General features: G+C 39.6%; 1 protein-coding gene across 3 annotated transcripts in view; it reads right to left on the reverse strand.

Annotated features, from left to right (window-relative positions):
• ankrd11 (ankyrin repeat domain 11) overlaps positions 1-15,345 on the reverse strand; it is a 117,758-nt gene that overhangs the window by 88,029 nt on the left and 14,384 nt on the right. The gene's annotated exons all lie outside the window — the stretch shown is intronic.

Here is a 15,345-nt window from a genome sequence, read left to right on the forward strand (position 1 = left end):
GTCAGACCTCCCTAGGAGGGCCTGAGTGGTAAGGAGGATGATGGTTAGATGTGCATTTGTGTTTGTACTGGAGTGGAACCTGTGGGGGCTTTCCCAGTGGGAAGTACAGGATTGATGGATTGTTACAATCCAGACAGGGAGTACAACACCACCCTCCCAGAGTTTGTAATACAGGATAAGGACAATCCATCTTATTGATCCCCAAAAAAAAAACAAAAAAAAACAAACCCGCCAACAAAAAACCAACTGACAAAGACCATAACGATGAAACCAAAGCCAACTTTGGTAGATAAGGTTAATCGGTCAAGTCACATTATAGTGCTTAACACACCATATTACTAAGAATAAAAGTGTTTGAAATTTAACAACTGTTATCTGTACAATATAGTAAAACACTGCATTGTGTCACTCCAGAGACAATGAAAATATGTTCCCTTATTGTTAAAAAATAAATTAAAAAATAAAAATAATATCCCCATTCCTTTCCCCTTCAGCATGACAACTCAGACCAGCTATTTGTACTGTTTGACAAAGTCAGACAACGTGTTGCACAAACAACTTGTTTTGAGCATGATTTAACCACTACTACCTTCTCCAGAGAACTTTGTAAGATTTGAGATTTTTTTTGTCAGCTTTCTACAAAATGCTTCTGCAGACACATATATTGCTTAAAAAATGACTGACTGTATCTGGACATGCATATTTTATTCTGCTTAGCCTGTATTGCAGAGTATGTCAAAGAGAGCAGTGTTTTATATTTTAATTATACTCTGTTAAACAGAAAAAAAAAGACAGCCAACCTGTCCCTTTGCACAAATTATTTTAGAAGAAACTGCTAAGGAAATACCAGTGACATAAGAAGTTCAACTACGGTGCAGAACAGATGACAGATATCCATCTTCAGCGAGATAGTCAAACAGGTGCCAATGAAATAAGCAAGAAAGAAAAATGTGCACAGCCTATGAAATCAGCTCACATGAAATCTGCGGTGAGAATCACAAAATATGTGTGCATTGCTCAGGGAACAAAAGCTAACTAACACCAAGGTGGAACGGTTGTTTACCTACTGGAACCGACAAACTTCTTACTGATGCTTTCTTCTTAGATAAAGAGCGTTGACTAAGCTACACCAGGAGAGCATGAGAGAGTGACACATATGTGCTGCACATGCACAAACTCTACTGAACAGGCAAATTTAGACAAAACATTAACCCGACTGACATGAGTCCCATAAAAGCCTAACTTTTGACTGTAGAAGTCTCCAAACGCTGACACGTTTCTATGTTTTCTATACAACTGTGTAAGATTTGTTTCTATACTAATGCAGGTCAACAGGTTGAAACACCTGCTTAAAGTGTGGCTCCACTTAACTCCTCTTAGTAAAAAGCCTCGCCTTCAAACTATGCAGAGCTGACTTCAAACATTTAACATGATCATGCATAATTAGAAGACATTTCTAGCTCTGCATCACCATGACAACAGGTCTGCATATTCACTTCTGCATCTTCACTGTCACCATTATCAAGCTGCTGAAATATCAGCAGTGTTTTTCAGATTGCTTCGCCAACTTTATTGCAGCACTGCAGGTCACATGTCAGCGAGGAACAGAAGAACATGTGAGGCACGGTGCAATAAGCTACAACATGTGTGCACTTCTACAAGCCTTTCTAAACCCTGCTCTAAGGTGAGCGAGCTAGTGAGACCAGCTCTGGTTTTAATGGCGACCTTCAACAAGAATCAGAGCCCGTCTTTGATGCTGACAGACTATGACTGATGAAAGAGATAAATCTCTTCACTGGAGCTTGGAGAATAGAACTGCGCCTAGACGGACTCAAACATTTGGTTGCAGCAAAATAAAAAAAGAAAAAAGACGGAGGCATAGTTTAGAGAGCTTTACTTACCTAACCATCTCATCAGCTGTATCAACACTGCAAATGTCCTGCCGTTTAAACTTAAGACTAGACTCACTGTGTGCAGTGAGGACAGAGACCAACAGTTCCATGTGAATGACCACTAATGGCACCTGAAGTGCGTGTTCTCTTTGTGTAAAGAGAAAGGCCTTCTCTGGATGTTTTGGGATTATGGAGGACAGGCAAGATTTAACACAGGTTTCAGGGCACAGATATCTTTTTGCTTCACTTTCTGCAAACCTGAATCACTACTTGTTTTCCATCAGAAGTCTGGACCATAAAACACAAACTCAACAGTGCTCCCCAAGGCTATAACGCACCTCTTCAGTCAGCTCTGTGTCTGGCTGTCCTATCATAGAGCAGATCAGAGGCAGCTGAAAGTCAACCTGGAACAACAGCTCAGGCCCTTGTCTGATTTCATAAAGAGTGTCACAGGCCACATAGGCATCGTGCAAGGGCATTCAGACCAGAAATACTGCAGGACTTTACTGAGGTAAGAGACTGAAACAAAAAGTTGTTTTTCTTTGATATCACAGATGCTGTACTGCAAAAACTAGAAATAATAAACACATGGAATGGGGTGAACCAATGCTAGTGCATCTGACAAAAAAACCCCAAAACAGACATCTCAAGAGCTATGTATGGAGATTTCTTTTGCATTTGACTTAGATCATCAGAGACAAAGAGATAACCAAAAAGCAGTATGCAAATAGTATTGCACCTCAAATGCACAGAAGCAGCTCAAATTCAGGCATCAAGATCTGGATTTTAAAAAAACCCCAAAAAAACAATGAATTTCTCAACTTTATATTAACAACATATTAGGGCTGCTCAATTAATCGAATTTTAATCTCGATTACGATCTGGGCTTTCAACGATCGTTAAAAATGACTGAGCCGATTATTAGCCCCGCCCTCGTGCTTTACTCTCGCGCTGCTCCGTGTGGCAAATCGAGCGCACCTCTCTGCATTTCGAACACGTGTCACAACAATTAAGAGGACCTGAGGGAAGCTCGGAAAGCTAAGCAGAAGTTATTTGGAGAGGAGAGTGACTGCCGTTGGTTGAAAAGAGAGGTAAAAAAAAAAAAAAAACTTCAGTGGTGTGGAAACATTATGGGTTCGCGGAGTCAGACGTGGATCAAGTAGACATAGTGTGTAAACTTTGCTACGGTGTCGTAGCTGCACCACAGAGCAACACTGCAAAGTTCACTAAACATAGATGTTTACATTTTTCATTTATTTTTTATATTGCAAACATTTGCACTGTTATCAGTATTTGCACACTGTTTTATATTATTTTTTAAAGTCATTATTCAATACATTGTTATTGTTAACCCTTTAAAGCCGGTCAGAGCGGCACGCTCCGTTTTGTGTAACTATTTTTAAATCCCTGTAGAACCTGAACCACGTAAGCTACCGCAATATTTTTTTTGCATATGAAACCGGAGGACTTGTACTTACATCTTGTGCCATCAGCTTGTCCTCGGTCACGGTTTCCTTCCACATATAGCTTTGCAAAAATTGCATAAAAAGCACTTGCAGGAACAAAAACATAATACTCCAGAAACACGCTTTGCCGATCCGATCAGCTGTTCGTAACACTTCCCACATTGAAACAGACGTCACCGCTAACTATCGCATGTCCGCCATTTCCTGCCCGAAACCGGAAGTGACGTCATTTTTGCGGAAAATGTAGTTTTTTTACTTGTAGGCCTTAAAAGCCTATACTGGTGTTTTTATAAGTCATGTTTGACTTTTCTGAATAGTTTCTGGGATGCTTAGAACTCGAATTGCACTGCTGGAAATAGTTTATTTTGATGCACATGCTGTTTTCTTTGCAAATTTGCATCATCATAGGAATGTTTTTCGTTTTTCCTGCAGTATATAAAAATTGCTGTATCTCCAAAATAAAACTATGAAGACACTCAAAATAAATTTCCTGTTGTTGTAAACTATTTTTTGCAACTTTTTTGTATTTAAAGTTTTGAGGGATAAACCTCTTAAATTTCTCCAAGTAGAAATATATGTAAAAAAACAAAACAAAAACGATTTTCAATTTTTTTGTAGTTTATTGCAGTTTTTTGCAATTAATGTAGTTACTATGGACTTAATACATACATATTATTAAAATATGGGCTATAACAGTTGCATTGATGTATAGCAACTTGAAATGCTCCCACAAATGGCACTACAACATGTAAAAAAATAATATAAGCTCTGGCGGACTTGGTTCTATGGTAGGTCTTAAAGGGTTAAATAAATATTGTCAAATAATCGAGATCTCAATTTCAGTGAAAATATTCATGATTATCATTTTTGCCATAATCGAGCAGCCCTACAACATACCGTTAAAATGTTCGAACGTGAACAATGTGGGGAACATATCATTTATGGAAGTGGTATAGACTGGGGGTGCACATAAGTGGTCCGCAGGTGCGCATTTGCTGTCAAAATAAAAGACGCACACCAAATAAGAAGTTGCAACGCGCGTTTGTGTACATATAAAAGGCACTGTTTTTGTCCGCTAAAGTGGGATTTTCACGGCATATTCTGCACCACATCTCTGTGCGTTCATCATTTGTTTGAAGCCAGCTCACCTCCTGCAACCATACGCGCTTCTTTTGCAGAATGTACTCCTGACATTTCTTTGGAGGTGGAGGAACACCAAAGTAATTGCTTAAAGGAGCTTGCTTCTTCGACATCTTTAAGAGTTCTAAACAAATGTCTGTCCTCCTCCAGAAAATCTTATGTACGCAAATACACGTTGCAACTTCTTATCTGGTGCGCGTCTTTAATTTTGACAGCGAATGCGCACCTGCTGACCACTTATGTGCATCCCTGGGTATAGAGACCTGCACATCAAAACAACTCCAGCACAATGGCCAACAAACAACAGGTCAGTTCGTCCATCTGTCATTTCATGTCTCAAAAAAAGAGAACTCTACGAACAATTTTTGGATATATGCGATCAGTATTTCAATCACTAAAAACAGCAAGGTCCTTCCACAGTAGAGCAGGGCGATATGACCAAAAATATTTATCACGATATGCATTTGAAAATTTGCGATAACGATATAACTGACGATATAATTGACACTAGACAAAATACTTTACAACTCCACAACTTTATTAGTGTAAACCCCCCCACCATCAATGTATTTTCATTTAAACAAGCAGCTGTTTTTATCTGCATTAAAGTTATATAAAAATTTAACAGCACAAATGCAAATTCCTTGCTGACAGTTTAACCAAAAGGCATTTCCAGTGGAAACTGGCTGACATATCCTCAGCATAACCATGTATAATATCCACAAAACTTAAAAAGAGGTTATACACACACACACACACACACACACACACACACACACACACACACAATACAGTAATATTATCACTCCCCCAGGCTCCTGCCTACGGTAGCCGTAATGCTCCAACAATCCATCAAGCGGTGCGGCTTCGTAGCTTAGCAAAGTCGTACTAAAACATTTGACAGATTTTCGAGCGCCGTGTACCACATAAAATCATTTCGAGGTCAGTAAACACAACCAGAATTCATACATAAGGCACACGGGATTATAAGGGGCACTGTCGATTTTCAGAAAAATCAAAGGATTGATTTTAAGTGTGCCGTATTTTCCAAAAAACACGGTAATAACGACGACCCACTTGCACACTCTACCAAAAATAGTGCTTTGTTGTGTATCTGACGGACAAACGCTAAACCAGTTCCACACCACTGAAGTTGCAGCATTTTTACAAACCAATTCTGGTTCATCCATTTCATTCACTGATCCGCTTTCGCCCTTCTCATTCTCCGTCGCCACCATGCTTTTTCCGCCATGTGCATATGAAAACAAAGGCACTGCGCATGTGCGTTTTACCCATATTCTATCGCGATATTTCATTTTCTTATCGTTGCCCAACATTATACCAGTATTACCATGAACGCCCTCTGGAATATGGCCCAGCACTATTCCAGAGGGCCACTTATTTACATACGTCTTGTGGATAATCACTCCACTTACACTAGAACTGTTATGCTAAGCCAACATTAGGTAGGTACTTTACATAGATTCATGTGAGGTTATTTTCAGGATCACTGCAGAGAGAATAGCAGAGCAGTAGAGACAAATGGTAAATGGTCTGTATATAAGCAGTAATATTAGACTAACTACCCTATGTTGTAAATCTAATTAAACCTTATTTTCAGTTGTCCCCAAAATATTCTCGCAGCTTTAGATGATCCACCATTCACGAAGAAGGAGGGTTCATAAGGGTGGGTTAGCTTTTAGCTGCAATACTCTGTTTGCAGGGAGCTGTGATCAAACTAAATGGCAAGTCATTAGTACATTTAACTGAAAGTACTAAGTACTATGATTAAGCATCATGTATATAAATATTTTTTAAATCAAAGCCACAATTAGATGAGCCTCTTCACTTAGTAACCTAATATAGTTTTACCTGTTCAACAGATATCTGCTCACGTACGTCCACAAATTCCACACTGTACAAAGTTCAGGAAAAGGGTAAAAAACAAACAAACTGTCACCCTCTCACCCACTGTGTCTGCAGTTTTGTCTGTGGCACACAATTACTGTTTCACGGGTGGATAAAGCCACAGTAATTGAATGTTACATTAAATTGCAACCCACCCTCCCCTGATTCCCAGTCACAGCCACCAATCCTTAATGACTTTTCTGGTGGAAACCCTGGAATAACTATCTGCAACCACCATTTTGCTGAAACACACCTGATAAAAAAAAAAATAAATAAAAAAAAAAAAATTGGCTTTTACTGAAATAAAGTCTTGCTTTGCCCTTGAGGTGGGGGTCCCCATATGGACGCAACATCACATGTAAACCATTAATAGCATCTGAAGGGTGCCTGGTGTTGATGATAAACCCGTGGTTATATTGAGTCTGAGATAAACAATATGAAGCAACAGCAGCTCAGCAGAACAGCCCGGGTTCAGCCTGCAGTATGTCAAAGGATCAGGTATCAGGCCTTATTGTAATATTTTAACTAATTAGATTCAGTCATCTGCTCCTCTATGCGCAAACACTGGAGGGGAAACCTGATACTGGAGGGTGTGGGTAGACAGCTGTGGGGAGGGAGGATGGGCCAAGGGGAGGAGAGAGAAAAAGAGATGCACACCGCACATCTCCTCTTCAAAAACATCTACATTATTGATAAAGGCTGGTTTCTGCAGGGAGGGACCAGAGCACAGCGATCCTACACATCTCCAGCACGAGCCACCAATGCATACGCCATCATTTGAAGCTTTATTTAAAAAATAAATGAATAAATAAAAAAAATATAAACACCACATACACTCATGCTTCAGCATGGAAGAACGGAGGAAAAATAAACAGAATAAGTGGGTGAATAAGGAAGCAGGGAGTTGGGACAAACTGCTTCTTTAGAAAACATAAGAAGGAGAGTCTGTTGGAGGGCTGTGAAGGGTGGATACCAGCTGAACAACAAACCAGCTATATAAAAGCCTGATATCAAAAGAAAGAAGAGGAGTGAGGGGAGGGGGAGAAGGGCTGCAATGAGAAGGCAGCAGCAGCAGCAGCAGCACTCGTGACACAGTTAGCGACAGCGCTTGTTTGTTCGGCACAGCCATGCCGCGGCAAGCTCAGCTCACACGCTCGCACGCTCAGCTCCCTTCACTACGGCTCCACTGCTGTTGTCAAGGTAACAAGCTCTCTGGACTGAGGGAAAAAAATCCTCACATTCAAAATACATCTTTTCAAATGCTGGACTCGAGATGAAGCTTGCATGTGTTCTCAATATACAGCTAGGGCATATACAGGGTGGTCTTCAGAAAAAGAATGCTTCTCGTTTTACTGTAAAAACCGATCATTTCCAGTGAGCCTTTTATCTAATATAGACAGAATTAAAATGAAGGACCGCAATGAAAGCACTATAGCTGGGAAATTCATATTTCAGAGGTGCTTTTTAAAAATTAAAATAGAATCCAAGGTCTCATCACGAGAGCAAAGATTACGGCAGAGGACAATCTTATCTCACTAGGTGAAACATCCATGGGATTTCAACTGGTTAATCATCACAGGGATCCATATAAACAAAGGAGCAAAATAAAAGAGCATGCAACTTGTGTTCATATGTTACAAGTGTGGGTGTGAGAAAAGTAGACTGAGCAAGATTTGTCCAATCTAAAGCTAAAAATAGCCACTTTTTGCAGTCAGAATGAATACTAAACATTACTAGAGTTCAGTAGTTAAAGACATGAAAATGAGGAGCAAGGAAAGTCTTATGTTCCTAATAATTTCTTAATATACAGCTGCCAAAATCATAACAACATTGCAAACAGGTGCTGTAGGGAGTCATGGTCACATACATCCATTTCACACAGTGACGGATTTCAAATACGTTAAATCCAAAACACGTTTTCTTCTAAGAACCCTTGCTATATTTTGCAATATAAACCTGCACATCGGTGTCAACATGGTGTGGGCTGGAGTGGGTGGATTTGCTGGCCTGCCACTGTCCTATTTTACAGCAGAGGCACTGGTTGATGCTCCAGAAAAAACTGCCAAAAACAGCAGTGCCTTTCAGACCCATTCTCTCCATCAGTACATTCCAACTACGCTACGCTTGTTTCTTCTCTTCCTTTCTTCATATCATGTGATTGATATGGAATGTCATTTAAAAGGGGGTTTTCATAGGACCAACTTCCTTAAGCTTAAAATTTCAGGTATACACACACACACACACACACACACACACACACACACACACTCACACACACACACACACTTTCTCTTTCTTAGGATCCTTCTATTGCAAACACATACAATAAGATCACATTACACATCACATTACATCTAGGGCTGCCACGATTTGTCGACTAGTCACGATTACGTCGACTATCAAAATCGTCGACGATTGATTTAATAGTCGACGTGTCGTCTGAAGCTTTGTAAGATCGCAAAAGACGCAGAAGTAGCAGGATTTAAGAGTGTAATAACGGACTGAAACAGAAGATGGCAGCACTGCATGTACAAGGATGCCAGCTGCCGTTAAACCCCGAAGAAGAAGAAGCAGCTGTGTCCCAGAATTCATAGCGCGGCCCAGCTTAGTTTCCAACAATGGCGGTAGCTACTTAGTTTTAATATTACTCTTATTATTCTTTCTGGGTCACAAAATAAACGTTTAACATATTTTCAGGCGAGAATGTAGCTGTGTAAACCTCAAATATCTGCTCAGTTTATCAGGACACCACATATTTTCAAAAGCGCTCCGACGTTTTCGGAGACGTCTGTTACCCGCTAGCTCGATAGCTAGCTGGGGCTAGGTCACTAGCGCCGTGAGAACACCGGACTCCCGGCAAATTGTTTTCAAACCCACCGCCGTCTTTCGCGACTCAGGTTAAATATATATGAGTCACTTAGATAAATTAAAAATGTTGTTGTTTGGCTTTTTTTTTTTTTTTTTAAGTATTTTATTTGTTCCTGAGTAAATCGGTTTGGCTGAGATTAAAGTTATAGTTTTTACACAGCTGAATAAACGTAAAGCAGACAGCTGATTATCAGAAGTGTGAGATGCTGGAGAATATACTCCGGTGTCCTGTTATATTTTAGATAGCAAGGAGTTTATTAAACTTTACCGAAACAATCTGCAAATTTCATTAAAATTGAATAAACTATCATCTTGTCTTTATTTTTAGTTAGCACCTTAAAAGCTTAAAGCTGTAAGCTAATGATAGTTATATAAGAGCAGATGCTGCTGGTGCAATAAGCTGTAGTTTTACGTCCAGTGGATGATGATCTGATTAGTCGACTAATCGCATAAATAATCGGTGACTAGTCGACTATCAAAATAATCGTTTGTGGCAGCCCTAATTACATCTATAGTCTGTAATATGAAAACCAGCATTTTACTATTTGTTCATCTGAAATATTTTTGTTCCATTTATTAGAAAAGGCTTTTCCTCACTTAAAGCTATAGGCTAGTTTCACACAAATATTTCCTGCTCGCCTTTTTTAAAAGACGCACAAAGCCGAAAATTGCACTGCAATGTCTGATGGACTACACACACACTGCTGTCTGCAAACATACTAAACTAAAAGAGCTAAGATATGGGACTGCAAAATGAAAAATGTATTTATTGTGCCGCTCGTGTTAAACAATAGGATTGTAGAGTAAGAAAAGGCCAGCCATGGTGTTCACTGATGCAGTTTACACAAAAAAAAAAAAATGTTTAAACCGAGAAAGCTTGCTCAGCCATTAAGCCTCGCACACAACCTGAGCATTTCCACAGTTCTGCCATTTGTCATTTTCTGTTGCCATGGTTTCAGTGAAAGACAGAGCTCTATGAATATTGGAAATGGAGGAGTAGCAGCACATGGTACATAAACACCCGCACATGCTCTAACACCACAGAACGAGTCAACTGTGCTGGTTCTAAAAGCCTGCAGCCATCCGCTCACCCACACATTTCTTAGCCAGTAAAAAAGCAGGCATTTAATAAATATCTCCAGCTGACACACATTGTCTCAACACATACACTAAATCAAATATCCAGCTACAAAGCCAGCTTGCCAGTTCTACACACGGTTATGAAATGGATTTCTTTAAACACACAGTCTGTTCTCCATAAAACAGCATGCCTCTCTAGAAGATACAGATAACATGATAAGAACAATTATTGGACAGTACAGAACTGCAGCATTGATGTGTGATAGAATTATTATTATTATCCACATAGCTGACATGAGCTATTGTCAAATGCACTAAAACCTACACATTAACTGACAACAGAGCATGTAAAAATGCCAAAGTCCAACGGAGTGGGAGTAGATATTTAACCCTGCTAACTAGGGCTGCACGATTAATCGTTAGAAAATCGCGTTCTCGATTCATACTTATGTGCGATCTCATTTCCAAATGACAACGATTAAAAAAACAAACAAACAAAAAAGACGACGACTGTACCGCATTTTGATCCGGGACGTACTCTGCATGAAAACAAGCGCTCACTCTTCCTGCTCAACAAATGACAAGGGCGGAGCCTTATACCACGTGATACAGAAGCTGTGCCGTGTGATGCTAAAATTAGCAGGGAAAAAACAACGGAGAGCACGTCAGGGATGACGAGAAAGTGACAGGAGAAAATCCGTCCCGGTCAACCACCCAAACATCAATAACGGGAACCTTATACAGCGCTTCCCTATACACGTCGAACTCCCGCAGGCACAAAGAAATTACGGAGGCTATCACTTGACCAAAGATATGGCTCCCATCAACACTGTGCAAAACGAGGGATTTAGGAAAATGATCAACACCCTAGACAAACGCTACACAGTGCCGTCCCGCAACTATTTTTCTATTGCTCTATACACGCAGCGTCGAGCAACGGTGGAGACGGAATTTCAAGCAGGACAACATTTTGTGGCAACAACAAAACGTGAGACATTTGTTGTTTTTATGTTTATTTATTGTTTTTATGTTCAGTCTCAACTGTTACGAAGTTGATGTGCAGTTAATAAGTGCAATAAATATTTATACTGGAAAAGAAAATCGTGAGAGAATCGTGATCTCAATTCTAAGCCAAAAAATCGTGATTCTCATTTTATGCAAAATCGTGCAGCCCTACTGCTAAAAGAGTCCATTTGATGACCAACATAGCTGATTTGGGTTGGTTTTAAGAATAGCGAATGCAAAAGTTAGGGAGGCACCAGTCTAACTAGACAAATTTGACTTCAGGTATCTGCTGATACAGAATATGGACACAATAGCATAGTAAAATAATACTGCATTTTATATGGTGGTAAGAGACTGAGGGTTATTCTTTTATGTCTAAACGCTCTTTCACATAGGATGTGGCATGGTTTAAATGCTAGCTAGACTGAATGGCCCAAAATTTGTGTTGCGCTGACCACTGCGCTCTGCTTGTACGTCTTTTTTAAGTCGAGCAATTTTTTTTTTTTTTTTTTATTGTTATTACAAAACATACTACAAGACAAACAACATGTATCTCGCATTCAAAAAGAAGAAAGCTTTGTAACCATCCCTACTAGTGAATAGTGTGTCATTTCCACAACACTGCTTTCCTCCCGAGGTCCCGAGAGATGTTGAAAGGAATCACTTACTCAAAGGCTCTTGAGGTTACCTTGTTTGCACGTAAACTTGTGTCAAAAGAGTTCACCGAACTCTGATACGCACAGAATGTTTTCCTTCATCGTGTGGTTGAACTTTGCGCAGCTGTAGGCTTCGTTTCTACTGGTTGTGGGAAGGTACTTCACACCGCAGCACACTCGAGCAATCCTCGCTGGTGAGATTGTGCATTTACGCGGCACAAGCAATAGAAAAGAATGAGTTTCAGAGCCCAGCGCTCCGATGGCCGTAGGGCTGTTCGATATAACGATATATATCGGATGACGATATAAAAACATCTATCGTTTCATTTTACGCTATCGTTTGTTTCGTGGTGTCGCAAAACCATCGCATGTCCGCTTGTTTATTTTCCACATAAACCTTTCACAATAAAGCTCAAGATCCTGTTGAGACTTTTCAAAATAAACGGAATCACATGAAAAAGTATGCAGAGTATGAGATGAGAAGCAAAAAAAAAAAAAAAAAAAAAAAAAAAAAAGAGTCGTCAGGTGCTAAAAAAATAAACCTTAGACTCAAATGTTAGAACAGGCTTTCCCCGCAGCACGCCGTGTAATAAATACTCACAAAGAAAACTGCGGCCGTTAGAACCTGTCTAAAAATGTGTAGTTTCATGCATCGGTTAAAACACTCGACTCCAGGTACATAACGCCCAGCTGGAAACACTTCACCTACCCGAGATTCACAGAATTTACAGAAAATATGAAATTTTCTGTGATTTATATCGTTATCGGGACGATAGAGGTTTTATATCGGGATATGAGATTTTGGTCATATCGCACAGCCCTAGATGGCCGCATCCTACATGAAAGTGCCTTAAGATAACATCAGGCTTGACTTAAACGCAAAAGCCTGTAGCAAATAAAGACATCCAAAAAATACGCAAGAACTAAATTTGTATTTATTAGAAAAATAATACATCAGAACACAGTCAAAAGTCAAAACAGCTCTACAAGTCATAGTCATCAAGTACTTACACAGACACACAAAAAAAAAAAAAAAAAAAAAAAAAAAAAAAAAAAAATTGTGGAGCTAAAATACTGCAATAGTGAGATTAAGGGGTGTATCAAAAAGAATCATCCCATTTAGAAGTGCTTTAATTCTGCAGCCTTTCATCAGATATATGTGCTAGTAGAAAGAAGGGATTTCTGAGTTTGACAGTATGTAGCATAACAGCATTGGCTACATAGACTCCAAACATGCTTGAAAATGTAGTAAAAGAGTCTGAATATCATATGACATACCAAGTACATCCAAAGGGCCACAGCATATGTGAACGCTGTAAGTTTTGTAAGTTAAACTTTAGAATTAGACTTTATAATTAAAATGTACAGCAATTCTCTACATCTTTTACTTAACAAACAAAACACACACATTATATTAAAACTATATTATTAATAAAAAGCTTCGCAATTAGTACTAAAAGCATCTGCCTATTAAAATATCTGACTGAAGAGACTAAGAGAAGCCAAGGCATCATCGCTGGAGCTTTTTATTCATGACCCCCTTGACGTCCCCACAGTTTGCAGTTAAGTAAAAAACTTTTGCAAACATAGAAATAAAAGTTAGTGAAGCAGGAACGAAATATCTCTAATCTGCTGCCTCTTTGCTGTTAGCTTCCTCTATGCTTCATTAGCCCTCCCATGAGCTGCATCTGACATGTGACGAAGTAAACAAGGAACGACATAGAACTTGAGTCAACAGACTGGCCCACATTACTGGCAATACCCAGTCAGATTTTTGAATCAGGATTAGACCAACATGCATTTCAATGAATGCCTAGTAACCCAGGTTATTGTAAGTTAGAAGATGAACACTCATCATGGAGCATTTTCAGTATTAGATATCAGATTAGGTCTGATAGGAAGCATCTCCTGTTGTGTGCTACATGTGAGTGAAACAAGAATCATGAGTGAAAACAGGTATGAAGACACGTCCTACTTTATATACTGGTAAGAGTAACTGCACAAAACCACACAATTCACAAGAAGCCATTTCAGACTTTCAACATGTTCTGTTGAGTTTACTGGCAGCATCCCTATGCAGCCACACACAAACACTGTGTTTCTCTTAGACTTCCCATTTCGTTCCCATTAGGAAGCTGTCTAAGCAACAACCACAGTGTGTATGTGTTAAAGCAGGGAAACTACTGGAAAGCGTGGAAGAAACAACTACATTACTCTCTGGCTATATATGCTTCTGTTAAGCAAATACTACCCTCTACAGATCTGTCACTGAAGCTAAAAATGCTATGACAACATGCAGTATCCCGATAAAGGATATAGATCATGAACACATACACCCCACGAGCATTGTGTATTTTTTTTTTTCCTTCTCTTACTCCTAAGACGCAAGAAGACAAATTGCACATGAGGTTGCTGCAGAGCACTTTAATCTCATGGATGAAAACCAAGCTACTAACTCTCTCCACTCTTTCTGTGGAGGTATGACTGCCATGCACTCACTAGAGCAGAAAAACACAGCAGTCTGATAGTGGCCATTTAATACTCAAAAAAATACTATTAATACATCACCAAGAGAACAGCAACGGCAGTATTACAACACAGCATTTTATTTATCAAGGTGCACTTGTACGTGAGTGAAAATTGTTCCCCTCACTTCACACAAATCTTTCTACCTAAAGCTCCCTATATGAAGCAAAGGTAACTGATTTTAAGGAAAGACACATACTCATCCTGTAGAAATATAAAAATCCAGAAATGCAGAAACCTTTAACTGCTCTTGGGCAACTCTTTATACTTACATTCTGATTATATTATGCTCAGTAAAAATGAAACAGTCAGCTTTACCCTAAGTTTTATATAGTGCCTATGCTTCGACATCGAAATCCACCAGCCTTTTGACTTGCATTCCTGTACATTAATCCTGTTGGTGTGTGCTTATAATTTACTATCGACTGTTGTCATGGTAGGAAACAAGACAAACAGTTAGGTTCAACGCCCTTAGCCTCCTGCACACAGTGCTTCCTGAGGAACCAAGGCTACTGCATAGAGGTGGAGATGGGGGAGGAGACTGTCAGAGAGAGGGTAGATGAGCATGTGAGGATGCAGTGTGCAAGCATATTTCTGGGCTCTGAAATGCGAAGGAAATGGTGGCTGAGGCAAAGTGGAAGCAGGAGAGAGGGGAGAGAACAGAGGGCTGGGATGTGGAAAGCAAGAGGACATGAGTGGAGTCAAGCCAAATGTGTGAGAGAGCAGCATAACAGCGCACAGCGGGGCTGAGTTCAGCAGACAATATCATCTATCCAGGAATCACAGAGGGCAATATGATGAAAT

Source organism: Simochromis diagramma, unplaced genomic scaffold (genome assembly GCF_900408965.1).
Source record: "Simochromis diagramma unplaced genomic scaffold, fSimDia1.1 OVJJ01000603.1, whole genome shotgun sequence".
Taxonomy (NCBI): Eukaryota; Metazoa; Chordata; class Actinopteri; order Cichliformes; family Cichlidae; genus Simochromis; species Simochromis diagramma.